Source organism: Triticum urartu, chromosome 6, assembly GCF_003073215.2.
Source record: "Triticum urartu cultivar G1812 chromosome 6, Tu2.1, whole genome shotgun sequence".
Classification (NCBI taxonomy): Eukaryota; Viridiplantae; Streptophyta; class Magnoliopsida; order Poales; family Poaceae; genus Triticum; species Triticum urartu.
Window position 1 is genome coordinate 303,630,034 of NC_053027.1, and position 19,576 is coordinate 303,649,609.

Genomic DNA, 19,576 nt, shown 5'->3' on the forward strand with positions numbered 1-19,576 from the left:
GCACAACAGAGAGGTCAGCACGCCGGTCTAAACCTAAGCGCACAGGGGTCTGGGCCCATCGCCCTTAGCACACCTGCATGTTGCGTGGGCGACCGGAAGCAGACCTAGCCTAGTGGCGTTCCAGTCCAATCCAGCGCGCGCCGCTCCGTCGCTGACGTCAAGAAGGCTTCGGCTGATACCACGACGCCGGGATACCCATAACTACTCCCACGTAGATGGTTAGTGCGTATAGACCAAATGGCCAGACTCATATCAAATACCCAGATCTCGTTAAGCGTGTTAAGTATCCGCGAACGCCGAACAGGGCCAGGCCCACCTCTCTCCTAGGTGGTCTGAACCTGCCCTGTCGCTCCGCCACAAAGTAACAGCCGGGGGCCGTCGGGAACCCAGGCCCACCTCTACCGGGATGGAGCCACCTGCCCCTTCAGCCCCCATCTCCAAACAGTTTCTCCGGTAACGTAACAGTGTAAAGTATATAGTATATGCCCGTGATCACCTCCCGAGTGATCACGGCCCAGTAGTATAGCATGACAGACGGACAAGAGTGTAGGGCCACTGATGGAACACTAGCATCCTATACTAAGCAGTAGGATAGCAGGTAATGGTAACAACAGTAGTAGCAAGGACAGGCTATGCATCAGGATAGGAATAACAGAAAGCAGTAACATGCTACACTACTCTAATGCAAGCAGTATAGAGAAGAGTAGGCGGTATCTGGTGATCAAAGGGGGGGCTTGCCTGGTTGCTCTGGCAAGAGAGAGGGATCGTCAACTCCGTAGTCGTACTGGGTAGCAGCGGCGTCGGTCTTGGTGTCTAGCGAGAGAAGAGGGGGGAGAAACAATAAATATATAAGCAAGCATATGCATAGTGATGCATGACATGACAAGTAACGTCGTTAGAGGTGCCCTAACGCGGTATTAGGTGATACCGGTGAAGGGGGATAACATCCGGGAAAGTATCCCCGGTGTTTCGCGTTTTCGGACAGATGAACCGGAGGTGAAATGTTGCAGGTTCACTATGCTAGGGACGCGTGGCGGATGAACGGGCTGCGTATTCGAATTCGTCTCATCGTTCTGAGCAACTTTCATGTACAAAGTATTTTCATCCGAGTTACGGATTAAAAGATATGATTTTCTAAAGATTTAAATCATTTTCTGATTTTAGTTATATATTTAATTACAACATTATCCAAAATAGTGTCTGCTGACGTCATCATGACGTCAGCATGACGTCAGTAGTTGACTTGGTCAACTGACGTGTGGGACCCACTGGTCATTGACTGTTTAGCCTAATAAGTGTTTAACTAAACTAACTACTGTTTAATTAAACTAATTAGTTAGTTAGGTTAATCTAATTATGATTAATTAACTTAATTAATTCCTTAATTAATTAATTAATTAAATTATTATTATCTATTTATTTATTTTATTTATTTTACATATTATTTTTAATTCCTTTTTTCTTTTTTAACAAAACGTTCTGGGGCTGGGGCCCACATGTCATTGGCCCCTGGCCTTAGCAGGCACAGGGCGCAGCCCGATCTGGCGCAACGGGCGCCCGGCAGGGCGCATCCAGGCGCTGGGGTGCAACCCGCCCGGTGCGAGGCGAGGTCGCCGGCGACGGATTCGAGGCCCGGGCAGTGCGGCCGCGGGCGCGGTGAGCGCGCGGGCGCGTGGCAGAGGAGGCCGGGGCAGGCCGCGGCGATGTAGCGAGGGCGAGTGGGGCCGCGTGGGGCTGCCGGTGCAGAGCAGAAGCAGCAGACAGCAGGAGGAGAGGCTAGGGCGCGGGCGCGGCATGGCCGCGGCAGCGGAAAGCGCGGACGCGCGCGGGCGAGCAGGGAGGGCGAGGCGACGCTGGCCTCGCTTGGCAGCGATTGGGGCGAGGCGACGCTGGCCTCGCTTGGCAGCGATTGGGGCGAGGCGAGGCTCGGGCGCGCGTGTGCCGCAACAGGCGGGCGAGAGGCGCGGCGACGGGGCAACCAGCGCGAGGACGACGCGCGGGGGAGGCGGGCGAGCAGCGCGGCGACGGCGCGCGCGGTCAAGCACGGCGAGCGTGTGCACGCGCGAGAGAGAGGAGGAGAGGGAGAGCTCACGAGGGCCGTAGGGGTTTTGGCAGCGTGCTCGGGGAGGCTCGGGGTGGCCGGAGTAGCGCGAGGGAGAGGTGAGGAGGCGAGGCGATGACGGCGGTGAGGAGCAGCGCCGAGGCTCGGGGCGCCGCGGGGCCGAGCCCCCCGATTTAGCTCGGGTCGAGGGGGCAGGCGCCTGTGCTGTAGGCGACGGAGAGCGTCGGGGGAGCGATCCGGCGAGGGGCGCCGGCGTGGTGTCGATCCGGGCGGCGCTGGCGTCGGGGGCGATGTCGTCGGGGGGGGCCCCGATCCAATCTGGATCGGGAGGGGGCGAGGGAGTGGGGAGGAGTGGTGCAGTTGACGGGGGTTAGGGTTTGCGTGGGGGATATGGGAGGGGAGTGGGGCGCCGGCTGGGCCGGCCTGGCGGCCCGATGGCCTGCTGGGCCATGGTCCAGCGGGGGGGATCTTCTATTTCTTTTTTTTTAACTGTCTTATAACATTTTTCTTTTACGGTTTTAATTCATACTATTTTTGTTTTATGAAATATAATTCTAGCACCTAAATTAGTGGTAGTAATTATATTACTGCCACAATTATCCTTTTATTTATTAAAAGTAGTTTTCAATAATTTAATCATTTAAGTGACGATTAAATAAATAATTTAGCTATTGTTTCTATCATTTAGTGCATCTAAGCATTTTATAAAATTTTGGGTTCACCACCCTGATCATATATGATTTATTTGCTACACTTTGAACATTTTAGATTTGACTTTAGAAAACTTTTATCGTTTAACTTTATTTTAAGTTAGAATTCGAAAGGGACGTGATACACCGCAAGATTAAAAATAGTAACCATGGTGACGTGGCATCATTATCGTGAGATTACTGTAGCCTAATTATCCGGACGTCACAATTCTCCTCCACTACAAGAAATCTCGTCCCGAGATTTAGGAGGGGAGTAAGGGAAAGACGTGGCTACGAAATTCTATCGAGTCTTCTCGGTCTTGGTTGCTCTTCTCGAAGAGGTTGATCCCTTTCGTTGATGTCTTCATTTCTCTGATTTAAAGTCACCATGACCAAGTCGTCATCCTTTCTTCGGAACTCCAACGTACTTACGAATAGGTAATAAGGCAACTTGGCTACGTCAGAATGCTTATGAGGGAAACAAGCTGGGGGTTAACCCATGAATGAGCATAAGACTTACCTCTCGAGTTGAACATATAAAATACATCGAGAGTAAGGTACGAAGGTACAATGAGAGGGTCCAAGCGGATAGATGTTGTTCAATGTCTGAACCATAGTGAGAAAGGGTTCAGCAGCGAGAGTAAGTATTGCGTCTGATACCAGAATGGAGCACTAGGAAGGTGGCTCGCGAATTACCTACGAAACCAAGAGCAAGGGATAACTTTGTTAACAGGTGTACAGGAGAAGTCAGGTTTCGATCTGTGAACTGTGGGTTATGGGCCCACCATGTGGTTAAAAGTAAGGAAGGACGGTGACATCTTGCACGATCATGTAAGCCAAGGCATGTCAGAGGATAGTCTGTCGGTCATGTCGGCAACACATCAGTACCAAGGCGAGGACGAAGAAGAACCATTTTTCCTGCTCGTTGAACGAGGGACCAAGTAGGCAAGATTCTCGTCCATCAATGGTTACCGAATGCATCAACAAAAGTTAACAGGGTAGTTCTAACAGAGTGGTACAACGAGGTGTTTACATAAGCAGGATATATTACTGCTTATACATATAGAACACAAGAAGGTTTAAACAACCAATGAAAGGAAAAGTGTTATCAGAGTTTTAAACAGAACAATGAAAGGAAATGTTGTTTAAACATATTTCAAGGGTATATATCTTCCCAAGGACAAGCAGAACATATTATCATGACAGGAATATAATGTAGAAAACTCCCTTAGGTAGGGGAGAGAAATTTCATGAACATTACCCGTACATCGGTGTTTGGATAATTGAGCAGGAAACATTTAGCATTGGGCTTCAAATGGTCTTGTTGAAAATTGAAGTACCATAGGCATGCTCCGAGAAAGCATTGACATGGTCATCAGTTGAAGATCAGACTTTGGAAACAACAAAGGATCCATCAGGAATAACTTGTAGAATAAGTCTTACAATTTCCTCATGGAAGAATGGATAACCTTGCTGAAAAGGAATCTATAACAATATGGCCAACCGGCCAGGTGTGCTAGGCACGACACCACCTTACCGGGTCACATAAGACCAATGTTATAATTCTTGGAAATATGTTCCAACCATCATATCTGACCGAGATTCAGATCTGATTGGTGTCAGGATAACTCAGACTCAGGAGGCCTGAGGAGAAAAGGTGCGACACAAATTGTCAAGATGACATTGTAAGATTCTCGGGAATTGAACTGTGGAAGCAAGTTCCGAATCATGAGTTCATTATTAAATCAAGGATAGAATGAGGTGGCTGATGAACTCAGCGACAATTCATCGAGATTTCCAAAAGATGGATTTCCACAATTATGTGAGCAGGAAATATCATTTGTCGGATCAATGATATAATGATGTATGCTCGAGGGAAACATGCTCAACTGAGCAATGATAGAAGGGTGCACCCAGGAATCTGGACTAGGTAGCACGATCAATGTTTGAATGATGATTCAATAAGCAATAGAATTCTAATGAAACTGTAGACCAATAACTTCAAAGCAATAGGGTTGCTAGAAGTTTAGAATTTACACATCACAGACCATTTGTCGGTATTTCGGTTAGAAACAACACGGAGACCAAGAAATGAACGCAAATGGCGAGAGATATTACTATACCAAGAATTCTCAAGAGGTGGTAAAATTACCATGACATTCTTGACACAAAAGGTGGTAATATTCCAAGGTAAAGAAGGACAAATGCTGGATAGCAAGGAACTCAAGGTATAACACAAAACATGAACAAGTTTGTGTTGGAGGGAAGGCAATAAAATGGCCGATGATAACACAAATCATCGGGGGCAAGGATGGTATTTCTTATCAAGAATTCGATAGATATCTTGGAAGACCTCAGAATGTTGATGATGATCCCAACACATTTGTTCGAGGGGTTTCGAGAAGATGTAATTGATCGGCGATGACATCAAGTCAACGGAATGATGTAGCAAAAATTTATTGGAATCATGGGTACGACACAAACTTCGAAATCAAGCTTGCTGTTCAAGGACAAACGATATGACGGGAAGATAGATTGTAAGATTAGCTCACCGCTGAAATTGTGCTCCAGAAAGAAGGACCAGATAGTACAGTTAAAATTTAGCCTATCGATGATATGTAGTCAGCAGCTGGGAATGACGTATCGAGTACAAACTCGTAAGTAATTGAAGTTACTAAGAGTTGTTGAATCGTAGTGTGGACTCAATTCAGTTGTCGGTGTCCTTGAGGGGTTCTAACAACTGAGAACCCATTGGAAAAATGGAATCGGCAAGAATATTAGTTGATGAAGAACTCATAAGAAGTTATGTATCCCGTGGTATCCTCGAGATACCAGGGGGTAATACTCGACGATAGATCAAAGTAGAGGTTGGACTGGGGTATTTCTCTGCAGAAGACAAGTGCTTAAACTTGCACGAGAAACGGTACCTAAAAGAGAACATGGTCGAAACCACGATTGCAAAAGGCCAGATCCCAGATATAATATGAACTTATACCAAGGGAGTAATTAATTTAAGAGAAGCTTTAATAATAAGATCTACATCGTGTCCATGGGCATGAACACAAATTTCAAGGTCGACTCCCACTTCTTCAATGCATAACCTTACATTTACCTCCCCTTTTCGAAGTTGTAGTGTTGAAAAGTTATCTGACGAAGCGTCAGCAGGGTATAACCCGCATAACTTTCGAGGTCACACAAATTAAGGAAGGCATAGGTTCAACCCGTCAGGGTATCGTGGAAACTTATACCACAAGCTTTGAGAGTAAATATTACCAGCTCGAAAGCAGAGCATGGTTGGCAAAAGGAGAGGATACAAATTACCAAAGGCATTATGTATCGGAGAAAGAACTCACAAGGTGATTAATTATGAAGGACATTGTCGGATAATAATCCAACAGTGGATATGGTGATCCACAATGGAGCTGATGTGAGTATCGATACCCAATCAGAGGAAGAAAGAATGCAAATGCATCGTTTTACAGAACATCTGAATAATTTAACGTTTAAATAACAAAGGAATTATGATTTTCAAATCAAGGGATCAGGAGCAAACGCTCTGATCAAGGACGGACAAATTGAATAGACTTAGGGGTACAATCGATGGCAATCTGATTGGCGGGACGCTCATGTTTAAGGGATGTCTGAGCCGGAAAGATATTAGAAGAGTTGATAGATGATTGTGTGCATTCGCACACATGTTGAATCATAGGATCAAAATGACGGTGTCAAAAGATACTAGTGAATATTGCTAGTGATATGGGAGCATCCATAATGTAAGCATACAAGTATTTGCAGAGCATTAGTTGCTAAGGATTTTCGGAGGATTGAATAGTATTTCAAAGACTTTTGTGAAACACCTGAACAACTGGGGATGAGCGGATACTCGGAAAGGGCGAGAAATTATTCTTAGGGGTATTCAGGTGGCAAAGAACTGCAAGGCAGTAGGCACAAAATATTCTCGGGGTATCTTGTAATAACAAGATTGACTGGGAATAAAAGTAAGCACGACAGGTGTAAGTATTTATCCATACGGATATTTCGGTGGAAGGGAATTTGCAAAAGCAACGGGCACAAGGTCTCGAGAGAATATAGGAGAGTATCTCTGAAATCTTCTGGTGCAACCGGTGATCATCTGGACTGGAGGGGCTCTCCGGGAGAAAGCTTTTTCGAGAACCTAAAGTTAGATTTTAGTAAAAATTGTCTAACCCGAATAGAAGAGAGTTCAGAATCCCGGAGTAAAGATCGAGGAGTAAAAGATCCTAATACCACCCAATGGCGACGTGGGCCCATAGGCCACACAGCCATGTTAGTAAAGGTTTTGCAATGACTAGACTCAACTTCGGCCAAGGAGTTGGAAAGGGGATTCCTACAGGCAGTCGGCTCTGATACCAACTTGTGACGCCCCCGATTTAATCGTACACTAATCATGCACGCAAATGTGTACGATCAAGATCAGGGACTCACGGGAAGATATCACAACACAACTCTAAAACATAAATAAGTCATACAAGCATCATATTACAAGCCAGGGGGCCTCGAGGGCTCGAATACAAGAGCTCGATCATAGACGAGTCAGCGGAAGCAACAATATCTGAGTACAGACATAAGTTAAACAAGTTTGCCTTAAGAAGGCTAGCACAAACTGGGATACAGATCGAAAGAGGCGCAGGCCTCCTGCCTGGGATCCTCCTAACTACTCCTGGTCGTCGTCAGCGGGCATCACGTAGTAGTAGGCACCTCCGGTGTAGTAGGAGTCGTCGTCGAAGGTGGCGTCTGGCTCCTGGGCTCCAACATCTGGTTGCGACAACCAGGTAGAAGGGATAGGGGGAAAAGAGGGAGAAAGCAACCGTGAGTACTCATCCAAAGTACTCGCAAGCAAGGAGCTACACTACATATGCATGGGTATCAAATGGAGTAAGGGTATCATATGTGGACTGAACTGCAGAATGCCAGAATAAGAGGGGGATAACTAATCCTTTCGAAGACTACGCTTCTGGCAGCCTCCGTCTTGCAGCATGTAGAAGAGAGTAGACTGAAGTCCTCCAAGTAGCATCGCATAGCATAATCCTAACCGATGATCCTCCCCTCGTCGCCCTGTGAGAGAGCGATCACCGGTTGTATCTGGCACTTGGAAGGGTGTGTTTTATTAAGTATCCGTTCTAGTTGTCATAAGGTCAAGGTACAACTCCAAGTCGTCCTGTTACCGAAGATCACGGCTATTCGAATAGATTAACTTCCCTGCAGGGGTGCACCACATACCCAACACGCTCGATCCCATTTGGCCGGACACACTTTCCTGGGTCATGCCCGGCCTCGGAAGATCAACACGTCGCAGCCCACCTAGGCACAACAGAGAGGTCAGCACACCGGTCTAAATCCTAAGCGCACAGGGGTCTGGGCCCATCGCCCATTAGCACACCTGCACGTTGCGTGGGCGACCGGAAGCAGACCTAGCTAGTGGCGTTCCAGTCCAATCCGCGCGCGCCGCTCAGTCGCTGACGTCAGAAGGCTTCGGCTGATACCACGACGCCGGGATACCCATAACTACTCCCACGTAGATGGTTAGTGCGTATAGACCAAATGGCCAGACTCAGATCAAATACCCAGATCTCGTTAAGCGTGTTAAGTATCCGCGAACGCCGACCAGGGCCAGGCCCACCTCTCTCCTAGGTGGTCTCAACCTGCCCTGTCGCTCCGCCTCAAAGTAACAGTCGGGGGCCGTCGGGAACCCAGGCCCACCTCTACCGGGATGGAGCCACCTGCCCCTTCAGCCCCACTCCGAACAGTACCACAGGTAATGTAACTATGTAAAGTATATAGTATATGCCCGTGATCACCTCCCGAAGTGATCACGGCCCAGTAGTATAGCATGGCAGACGGACACGAGTATAGGGCAATTGATGGAACACTAGCATCCTATACTAAGCAATAGGATAGCAGGTAATGGTAACAACAGTAGTAGCAAGGACAGGGTATGCATCAGGATAGGAATAACGGAAAGCAGTAACATGCTACACTACTCTAATGCAAGCAGTATAGAGAAGAGTAGGCGATATCTGGTGATCAAAGGGGGGGGGCTTGCCTGATTGCTCTGGCAAGAGAGAGGGGTCGTCAACTCCGTAGTCGTACTGGGTAGCAGCAGCGTCGGTCTCGATGTCTAGCGAGAGAGGAGGGGGGAAGAAACAATAAATATTAAGCAAATAGATGCATGACGATGCATGACAAGACAAAGCGTGAAGCTAGGCGTGCCCTAACGCGGTATGAGGTGGTACCGGTGAAAGGGGAAAACATCCGGGAAAGTATTCCCGGCGTTTCGTGTTTTCGGACAGATGAACCGGAGGGGGAAAGTTGCGTGTTCGCTATGCTAGGGATGCGTGGCGGGCGCACGGGCTGCGTATCCGGATTCGTCTCATCGTCCTGAGCAACTTTCATGTACAAAGTTTTTCCATCCGAGCTACGGTTTAAAATATATGATTTTCTAAAGATTTAAATCATTTTCTGATTTTAGTTATATATTTAATTACAACATTATCCAAAATAGTGTCTGCTGACGTCATCATGACGTCAGCATGACGTCAGTAGTTGACTTGGTCAACTGACGTGTGGGACCCACTGGTCATTGACTGTTTAGCCTAATAAGTGTTTAACTAAACTAACTACTGTTTAATTAAACTAATTAGTTAGTTAGGTTAATCTAATTATGATTAATTAACTTAATTAATTCCTTAATTAATTAATTAATTAAATTATTATTATCTATTTATTTATTTTATTTATTTTACATATTATTTTTAATTCCTTTTTTCTTTTTTAACAAAACGTTCTGGGGCTGGGGCCCACATGTCATTGGCCCCTGGCCTTAGCAGGCACAGGGCGCAGCCCGATCTGGCGCAACGGGCGCCCGGCGGGGCGCATCCAGGCGTTGGGGTGCAACCCGCCCGGTGCGAGGCGAGGTCGCCGGCGACGGATTCGAGGCCCGGGCAGTGCGGCCGCGGGCGCGGTGAGCGCGCGGGCGCGTGGCAGAGGAGGCCGGGGCAGGCCGCGGCGATGTAGCGAGGGCGAGTGGGGCCGCGTGGGGCTGCCGGTGCAGAGCAGAAGCAGCAGACAGCAGGAGGAGAGGCTAGGGCGCGGGCGCGGCATGGCCGCGGCAGCGGAAAGCGCGGACGCGCGCGGGCGAGCAGGGAGGGCGAGGCGACGCTGGCCTCGCTTGGCAGCGATTGGGGCGAGGCGAGGCTCGGGCGCGCGTGTGCCGCAACAGGCGGGCGAGAGGCGCGGCGACGGGGCAACCAGCGCGAGGACGACGCGCGGGGGAGGCGGGCGAGCAGCGCGGCGACGGCGCGCGCGGTCAAGCACGGCGAGCGTGTGCACGCGCGGGAGAGAGGAGGAGAGGGAGAGCTCACGAGGGCCGTAGGGGTTTTGGCAGCGTGCTCGGGGAGGCTCGGGGTGGCCGGAGTAGCGCGAGGGAGAGGTGAGGAGGCGAGGCGATGACGGCGGTGAGGAGCAGCGCCGAGGCTCGGGGCGCCGCGGGGCCGAGCCCCCCGATTTAGCTCGGGTCGAGGGGGCAGGCGCCTGTGCTGCAGGCGACGGAGAGCGTCGGGGGAGCGATCCGGCGAGGGGCGCCGGCGTGGTGTCGATCCGGGCGGCGCTGGCGTCGGGGGCGATGTCGTCGGGGGGGGGGGGTTCCCCTCGATCCGATCTGGATCGGGGAGGAGGGGGGAGAGCGACTGGGGGGAGGGGGCGAGTGGGTGACGGGGTGGGGGATATGGAGGAGGGGAGTGGGGCGCCGGCTGGGCCGGCCTGGCGGCCCGATGGCCTGCTGGGCCATGGTCCAGCGGGGGGATCTTCTATTTCTTTTTTTTTAACTGTCTATAACATTTTTCTTTTACGGGTTTTAATTCATACTATTTTTGTTTTATGAAATATAATTCTAGCACCTAAATTAGTGGTAGTAATTATATTACTGCCACAATTATCCTTTTATTTATTAAAAGTAGTTTTCAATAATTTAATCATTTAAGTGACGACTAAATAAATAATTTAGCTATTGTTTCTATCATTTAGTGCATCTAAGCATTTTATAAAATTTTGGGTTCACCACCCTGATCATATATGATTTATTTGCTACGCTTTGAACATTTTAGATTTGACTTTAGAAAACTTTTATCGTTTAACTTTATTTTAAGTTAGAATTCGAAAGGGACGTGATACACCGCAAGATTAAAAATAGTAACCATGGTGACGTGGCATCATTATCGTGAGATTACTGTAGCCTAATTATCCGGACGTCACACCCATCCTGACACGGGACGTAGTCTTCAATCTTGTATCTTCATAGTCCAATAGTCCGGCCAAATGATATAGTCCGGTTGTCCGGAGACCCCCTAATCCAGGACTCCCTCAGGGAGCAAAGACCTTTGGAAACATATTTACAATTTTACATTATATGATAAAAAACAAACTTAATATACCATGCTAAAAATTCAAAATCTTCAGAGTTGGGTGCCTATAACTGAACGTACATCCCATTTTTCTTGCAACGGAGTACCACAATACTAACTTGTGGCCTGACTGTAATCAAATAGAACTCATGGACTATGCCCTTGCAACCACCTAAACAAGCCCCAGGGTAGCAATGCGATCCAACAGCTCGTTTAAGGATGAGACATCCGCCGGGTCCATTTTTTCGGAGTATTCAAGGCCGATGCGGAGGTGATGTTTGGCTGGCACGGGGGGCATCGTCGGCTTGACAGCCGTGCGGGTGCCCACGGTGAAACCGCCAAGCTGGAGGGCCTGTCCCGAAGTTAGGCTCCTTCTAGAAGTGATATCGTTGTTGATGACAAGGCAAGTCATCGATCCTTCTATTGACAACACAATGGAACTCTCAATGAAAGCACCAATGTCGGTGTCAAAACCGGCAGATCTCGGGTAGGGGGTCCCAAACTGTGTGTCTGAGGATTGATGGTAACAAGGGACAAGTGGGACACAATGTTTACCCAGGTTCGGGCCCTCTTAATGGAGGTAAAACCCTACGTCTTGCTTGATTGTATTCGATGAGTATAGGGGTTACAAGTGTTGATCTACCTCGAGATCGTAATGGCTAAATCCTAGATGTCTAGCCTATGAGAATTCTGATAGTCTTTAAGGACTAAATCCTCCGGTTTATATACACACCGGAGGGGCCTAGGGTTATACAAAGTCGGTTTGTGGGGGAAGGTAATAACATATCCGGACACCAATCTTGTCATCCACGCATATAGGAGTCCAACCCGGACACGGGGGAAAGTCTTCTGCTTGTATCTTCATGGCCCATTAGTCCGGCCCATATCAAATAGCCCGGACACCCGAGGACCCCCTGATCCAGGACTCCCTAAGCGGTGTACTAGACCGGCGAGCCTTTTATTTTGGCAAATCAAGCAACACAGATATTTTTCTTGGAAGACACATATGCACATAGCGATGACTTGAGAGTATTCCAAAGGTTTGAGCAGAGGAATTCGTTTAATGAATTTGCATAACAAGATGATTCTTACACTGCTCCTGATGTAGAAGATTCCACATATGTTCCTAATATCTATGAGAACCATCACGTCAATGACGTTGGCGAAAAGATTGCCTGTCGGGCTGTGGACATACAAGAGTTGCTCAATAAGACTCCAACGTTTGAGGACATTGAGGATGAAGAATAAGATGACACTATTTTGAATTACAATTCAGACTGATACACATGGGAAAGATGTTGACGCTGCTGTGCGGATGATGATTAGATTGCTTTTGTCGTATTTGACTGTCAGAAGACGACTTTTTATCTACTATGTGAAATCGTGTTTGCTATGACAATTGAAACCTGATGAAGTTGTTGAGTATTTTGTTGTGAGAACATCACTTATTATGTATGTTGATTTGTGTTTGGTGATTGTATGACGACTAAAACATGATGACATTGTTGTTTAGTTGCACTCATATTTGGCTGTGAAACTTGTATTTGATGACATAGTTTGCTGTTGGACTGCAATTTGCTCTACGTCTTCAAATGGGAACGAAGCTGACCTGACAGGGCCTCTGCTAATTTATTGATTAGCAAAAGGGCCTCTGCTATTTATTTATTTAGAAGAAAAAGGTGATAACCCCCGATTTCTGTTAATAGAAATCATTAGATGTTCACAACACTACACCCAACCTGCTAAATAGGTTTCATTCATTACTAGTTTTAGCAAAGTGATCATGTCATAGCCACTGAATACATCATGAGTGCTACATACACTGCAAATAAAGAGACAATCATCCTACAGAGCACATTGATTTTGCCCATTATCTTCACAAGCTCTTTCATCTCCTCATTGTTGTCAAGGTCGTTCATCAATTGTTGCTTGGCCATGATCATAGGAACTGCATCTTTATCCTTCTGCTCTGTAGTTTCCTCTTCTGCTGTCCGTTTAGTTACTTGTCCAACACCTCAACCTGCTGGTATTGGGATTCCTCGGCTAACCAAATAATCAGCGTAGTTCCATTCCCCCACATCAGCAACTTCCCAAAAATACAAATCACATGAATATTCCCTTTTCTGCATGAATCAAATTGGAAGATCATCAACCAAACTATTAAAAAATAGCAACTGAAAGCAGCCGAACAACACTTCAACATATTATTACCCCATGATTCGGGCATTTGTAGAAGACTCGGTCAGGGTTGAGGATTGTGGTTGAGACGCGATGGATGACTCTCCGTGATTTGCAGCAGTGGCACCACACCAACGACAGCGGGTTGTGATGAGCAACCGGCTGGGTGCGTGTGCCGGCGGGGGGTGTGATGAGACACACAGGCGATGGTATGGGTGGCGACTTAGTGCATATCTGGTTTTTGCCTGCTGAAGAGCAGGTGGACGAGCCGCCAACGGACATGGTTGCTGCGGCCAGAGCTTTTGATGCTAGGCAGAGTAAGTAGAGAAGAGGAGAAGCGAATATTGGATATGTCAGTTTCATTACATGCATAGTAGCATAGCACCATATATAGTCATAGTCTAGGTTTGGAGTTGAACCAGCTACAGGAGCATGTCTCTCTTTTTTCTAAAACTCAGCAATGTCTCTTTACTAGTACACTAGCTTGTTTTGTACGCCTTCTCAAGTCTTTGATTTTCTTTTTTCTTTTTGCGAGGAAGGAAAGAGGAGAAAATTGAGGGTTCCTGGGACTTGAACCCAAGACCTCTCGGTTGAAAACCAAGGGTGCTAGTCACTTATGTGGTGAACGTTCCCTAGAGGAGGACAGCAATCGAATGCATTTTCCTGGCAATTTTAGTTGCGACGCAAGATCAAACGGTCGCAGTTTCTGGAATGTTATCTGGCGAATGAGCCCAGTTTTTCTTTTCTTCCTATAAAAAGTATGCTACATGGTGTCGGCTTAGTCAACAAATGATTGTGCCAACCTTGACCGTTGGATAGACATTCAATGTCTATCGTGTTTCTTCAGTCTCTTATTCCTCCATCCGCCAAAGCCAAACCAGCGCCGGCGGGACCGCCTGCTCCCGCCTCCCACGACTTGCTGTGTTGCCGCGCACGCATCGTGGCCACATCGCACCCTAAAACTTTGTGCATCTTCCCTGGCTACGGTTCCTCCCACGACTGGCTGTGTTTTCTCATCGCGGCGCCGCCCTCTCGTGTTGTCAAGATGATCAACAACCGAGAGGAATAAGGAGATGATTGTACATGGTGAGGATGACAATAGGGACCCAGCAGGATCATGGCAGTAGGCAAGCAAGTGCCTCCTTTATTACAGTAAAAAAAAGGGTTCCTCCTGATGGTTTCCTGACATCTGGGTCGCACGCTACTGTCAACATAGTCAATAAGCGAGATAACTGCACAAGGAGCGGCAGACACCCAGGACCCAACAGCGCATGCAGTATTTTTTTGTTTTCAGGATGGAGAAGGGTATCAACTAGGTTGTGCAGGAGCTATGGCTTGTCTAGCCCATGCTTTTATTTCATATGTTTACCACATGACCAACCCATTTTTTCCTTCCTGAAAATGGCTAGCCCAGCTATTTTGTTTTTTGCAGAATAACCAATGTAGGCCTACTTGCTTTTCTATGCCCTGCTGGGCCGAAAATCTTTCAAGACGAGGAGGGATGCATTCGGGCTTGCCCAGAAAATGGGCTATAAGTAATAATAAATGGGCTGCAAAATGAAAAAATACAGCAAACAGACAATTAGTTCCAAAATACTTTTTTCTTTCAGATTTTGATATTTTAAATTTCATTGTTTTTGTGCAGGTAAAATTTCATTGGATTTAAATTATGGTATGTTTAATTTTAAAATTAATTTGAATCTGGCTAAAAAAATTCGGACTGTATGCTTCTTGGGACAGATTTGGAGGCTGACTTGTGGGTCTACTAGGTTGACGTGTATGAAAGGCTTTGTCAACTTAGTCCACAAATGATTCTAGCAGCAGTGATCGTTGGATGTTAATCCAACGGCCATGCTGCTTCTTCAATATCTGATCTTCTTGCTCCATCTGGCCCAACCAGTGACGATGGTACTGCTTGCTCCCGCCTCCCGTGGCTAGCTGTGCTGCCGCACAGGCCGCACCACCCCACCCTACTCCATCGCTGGCTAGGCCATTCCTCTACTCACCCACACCTCTTGTTATTTTCCGGCGACGGCAGCCGAACCAGTAAACCCTCGTACTCCCCACCGCGTGGGCAACCACTACCGAGTCTTCCCCAGCTCCGGGTCGTTCCCTTCCTAGGCCACGCCGTTGTCCACCGCCCTGGTGCTATCGGCATGGTGACCGTGGTCAACGAATGACATCCATCGGAAGAGGACTATACATAGAGAGGCTAACAGGTGGGTCCACGGCCATACGCAAGTAAGTGCCTCCTTATTATGTGCAAAATAATGATTCCTCCACCTGACAACGAGGACCCACCGAAAGGGCATCGGTATTTCGCGAAAAAAACATTCCTCCCGCTGACAGCTCGGAGCCACCAACTATATCTTCACATGCAAAGAAGTGTCTCCTTATTATGCACAAAAAAAGAATACTCCCCTAGCTAGCTGGGACCCACCTTATTTGGAGGCTGACATCTGGGCCTACTAAGTTGACGGGGATGCATGATTTGTCAACTTAGTTAATATAAACGATTCTAGTTGCAGCGACCGTACAATGTCCATCCAACGCCCGTCGTGCTTCTTCAACCTCTGGTCTACTTGCTCCAGCCGCCCAAACCATCACCGGTCGTGCCACCTGCTCATGTGTCTCGTGGCCGACTATGCTGCCGCGCAGGCCTCACTGCCCCACCCTACTACCATTGCTAGCCTAGCCATCCCTGTACTCATTGAGACCTCCTCTTATTCTCTGGCGACAGTAGCCTCACACCGCAACTGAAGCAGTAAACCCTCATACTCCCCTCCGTGTGGGAAACAACTGCCGAGTCTTCCCCGGCTCCTAGTCATTCCCTTCCTAGGCCTCGTCGTCGTCCCAGCCTTGGTGCTCTCGATGTAGCATGGTCAACATGGTCAAGGAACAACTTCCATCAGAAGAGGTCTGTATGTGGAGAGGCTGATAGCTAGGTCCACGGCCGCAGCAAGGAAGTGCCTCCTTATTACATGCAAAATAATGATTCCTCCACCTGACAGTGGGGACCCACTGGAAGGGCCACCGTATTTTGCGAAAAACATGCCCCCTGACAGCTGGGACCCACTAGCTACATCTTCGCACGCAAGGAAGTGCGTCCATACTATGGGAAAAATGATTTTTCCCTTGACAGCTAGGACCCACCAGTTATATCTTCGCACGCAAGGAAGCGCGTCCTTATCCTCCCTCCCAACTAGGACCCACCTGATCAAAGCATATGTAGCGTTCTCGTGAATGTGTACGTACATACTGGTCGACTGGTCTCTCTGCAGCGATGAACTATGGCCGAGTAAGGAGCGACGTGTGTCGTAGTAGAGGCGCACACATGGCATGTCACGCAGTCCCGTATATATCGTGTACACACACATGCATAGCTTCTACCTCTTGAGCATGCGTTGGTTTTCCCTTGAAGAGGAAAGGGTGATGCAGCAAAGTAGCGTAAGTATTTCCCTCAGCTTTTGAGAACCAAGGTATCAACCCAGTAGGAGACTACACGCAAGTCGCCTAGTACCGGCACAAACAAACAAGAACCTCGCAACCAACGTGATAAAGGGGTTTTCAATCCCTTCACGGTCACTTACGAGAGTGAGATCTGATAGAGATAGTAAGATAAATATTTTTGGTATTTTTATGATATAGGATGAAAGTAAAGATTGCAAAGTAAACGACGACAGAAATGGCTAGTTGTTGGGAGAATAATATAATGGAAAATAGACCCGGGGGCCATAGGTTTCACTAGTGGCTTCTCTCAAGATAGCATAATCTACGGTGGGTGAACAAATTACTGTTGAGCAATTGATAGAAAAGTGAATACTTATGAGAATATCTAGGCATGATCATGTATATAGGCATCACGTCCGTGACAAGTAGACCGAAACGATTCTGCATCTACTACTATTACTCCACACATCGACCGCTATCCAGCATGCATCTAGAGTATTAAGTTCATAAGAACAGAGTAACGCATTAGGCAAGATGACATGATGTAGAGGGATAAACTCAAGCAATATGATATAAACCCCATCTTTTTATCCTCGATGGCAACAATACAATATGTGCCTTGCAGCCCCTGTTGTCACTGGGAAAGGACACCACAAGATTGAACCCAAAGCTAAGCACTTCTCCCATTGCAAGAAAGATCAATCTAGTAGGCCAAACCAAACTGATGATTCAAAGAGACTTGCAAAGATATTTAAATCATGCATAAAAGAATTAAGAGAACAATCAAATGTTGTCCATAGATAATCTTGGTCATAAAGCCACAATTCATTGGATCTCGACAAACACACCGCAAAAAGAATTACATCGAATAGATCTCCAAGAGAATCGAGGAGAACTTTGTTTGAGATCCAAAGAGAGAGAAGAAGCCATCTAGATAATAACTATGGACCCGAAGGCCTGTGGTAAACTACTCAGACATCATCGGAGAGGCTATGGTATTGATGTAGAAGCCCTCCATGATCGATTCCCCCTCCGGCGGAGCTCTAGAAAAGGCCCCAAGATGGGATCTCATGGGTACAGAAGGTTGCGATGGTGTAAATAGGGTTTCGTGATGCTCCCGGATGTTTTCAGGGTATATGGGTATATATATAGGAGGAACTAGGTCGATGGAGCTGCAAGGGGCCCATGAGGGTGCGTGCACGCCCTCCTGCCTCGTGGCCTCCTCGCTTCTTTCTTGACGTCCACTCCAAGTCTGTTGGATCACATTTGTCTCAAAAATGATCCTCGCAAAGGTTTCATTCCGCTTGGATTCCATTTGATATTCCTTTTGTGCGAAACACTGAAATAGGCAAAAAAACAGCAATTTGCACTAGGCCTTTGATTAATAGGTTAGTCCCAAAAATAATATAAAAGTGCATAATAAAGCCCATTAAATATCCAAAACAAATAATATAATAGCATGGAACAATAAAAAATTATAGATACGTTGGAGACGTATGAAGTATCCCCAAGCTTAATTCCTGCTCGTCCTCGAGTAGGTAAATGATAAAAAACAGAATTTTTGATGTGGAATGCTTCCTAACATAATTCTCAAAGTTCAGATATGAAAGATTCAAGATAAAATTTTAATATTGAAGTAAAAATAACAATACTTCAAGCATACTAACTAAGCAATTATGTCTTCTCAAAATAACATGGCCAAAGAAAGTTATCCCTACAAAATCATATAGTCTGGCTATGCTCTATCTTCACCACACAAAATATTTAAATCATGCACAACCTTGATGACAAGCCAAGCAATTGTTTCATACTTTTGACGTTCTCAAACTTTTTCAATCTTCACGCAATACATGAGCGTGAGCCATGGATATAGCACTATAGGTGAAATAGAATGGTGGTTGTGGAGAAGACAAAAAGGAGAAGATAGTCTCACATCAACTAGGCGTATCAATAGGCTATGGAGATGCCCATCAATAGATATCAATGTGAGTGAGTAGGGATTGCCATGCAACGGATGCACTAGAGCTATAAGTGTATGAAAGCTCAAAAAGAAACTAAGTGGGTTTGCATCCAACTTGCTTGCTCACGAAGACCTAGGGCATTTTGAGGAAGCCCATCATTGGAATATACAAACCAAGTTCTATAATGAAAAATTCCCACTAGTATATGAAAGTGACAACATAGGAGACTCTCTATCATGAAGATGATGGTGCTACTTTGAAGCACAAGTGTGGTAAAAGGTTAGTAGCATTGTCCCTTCTCTCTTTTTCTCTCCTTTTTTATTTTTTTATTTGGGCCTTTCTCTCTTTTTTATGGCCTCTTTTTTCTTTTTTTTTCTTCGTCCGGAGTCTCATCCCGACTTGTGGGGGAATCATAGTCTCCATCATCCTTTCCTCACTGGGACAATGCTCTAATAATGATGATCATCACACTTCTATTTACTTACAACTCGATACTAGAACGAAAATATGAATCTATGTGAATGCCTCCAGCGGTGTACCGGGATGTGCGATGAATCAAGAGTGACATGTATGAAAAAATTATGAACGGTGGCTTTGCCACAAATACGATGTCAACTACATGATCATGCAAGGCAATATGACAATGATGAAGCGTGTCATAATAAACGGAGCGGTGGAAAGTTGCATGGCAATATATCTCAGAATGCTATGGAAATGACATAATAGGTAGCTATGGTGGCTGTTTTGAGGAAGATATATATGGTGGGTTTATGGTACCGGTTAAAGTTGCGCGGTACT